Source organism: Myotis davidii, unplaced genomic scaffold, assembly GCF_000327345.1.
Source record: "Myotis davidii unplaced genomic scaffold, ASM32734v1 scaffold399, whole genome shotgun sequence".
NCBI classification, from domain to species: Eukaryota; Metazoa; Chordata; class Mammalia; order Chiroptera; family Vespertilionidae; genus Myotis; species Myotis davidii.
Window position 1 is genome coordinate 1,219,326 of NW_006292094.1, and position 1,105 is coordinate 1,220,430.

Consider the following 1,105-nt stretch of genomic DNA (forward strand, 5'->3'; position numbering starts at 1 on the left):
GGGGAATGCAGGGCCCCGATCTCTCCTGGGGGCTGGGGAGCTCTGGCTGGAGAGGGGGATGAGTCTCCTTTGAAGTGGGGGAGTCCCTGCCTGCAGGTACCTGCTGTCTGGGAACAGGGAAGCTGCAGCCGGCTGGCCCAGGGCTGGGCTGCAGCGATGTTTTAACAATCGCCAGGCTCCGGAACCCAGCTGCCGCGTCAGCGCCGGGCCTCACGGTTCTAGCATTTCAGGGAGATTTTATTACTTTGGAACGGGCAAGAGAGCCGCATGTAACAAATTAGGGCAGGGGTGGGGGTGCGGCCGGTGGACCCACGTGCCAGGCCTCTGAGCCGCCACCGATGCCACTTCTCAGGGTCCCCCCTTTTCTCTGGCTGAGCGGGTGTGTGACGCTCATGCACGCACGGCCTGTGGGCGTTCAGGGGAGGAGTGAGGGGCAGGACCTCCGTGTGGGGATCACGCCTGCAGGGACCCTCCTTCCCCCGGTGTCCAGCTGGGATAATGGGGGGTCTTCTGCTGCAGGTGGAGTGGGGGTGCGGTGGAGAGTGGACCCAGATGCCAAGGAGGATGGCGTCCCCTGCTTGTGGCCGGGGCCCTGGCTGATTATTTACATTTATTACACCTAGTTGGGGGTTACCCAAGCCTTGTAAAAGCCATGCATTTATTTATTTACTTATTTCTTTAAAAAACCTTTATTGTTGAAAGTATTCCATATGGCTCCCCCTTCCCCCCCTCCCCCATTGACTCCTCCTAGTCCAGCCCAGCCCTAAGCCATGCTTTTTATTTCCTGAGTCTCCCCACTCATCTCTCTTGCTGTCCACCATACCCAGGCGGCCGGGGGCAGGTCAAAGGCCAGGGACCGAGCCCAGGCATTGTGCTCGTTGTTAATCGTAGTGGTGCTGGCAGCGCCCTTCACTGAGCACCTGCTTTCTGCCAGGCACCGAGCAGGCGCGCTGCCCAAGGATCCCTGCCACCCCGCTTCGCAGATGCGACAGGGGCCCCAGGCCCCGGCCCCAGGCCCCTCACTGGAGCTGGGCGGGATGCGGAGCCCAGTTTGGAGGCAGAGGTTCCAGCCGCGCCGCCCACACCCACTACAGCTTTCCAAAGG

The 1,105-nt window shown here is 61.4% G+C and overlaps 1 protein-coding gene across 1 annotated transcript in view; it reads left to right on the top strand.

Moving 5' to 3' along the window:
* Positions 1 to 1,105, top strand: part of FGF18 (fibroblast growth factor 18) — an 18,893-nt gene that overhangs the window by 11,831 nt on the left and 5,957 nt on the right. The gene's annotated exons all lie outside the window — the stretch shown is intronic.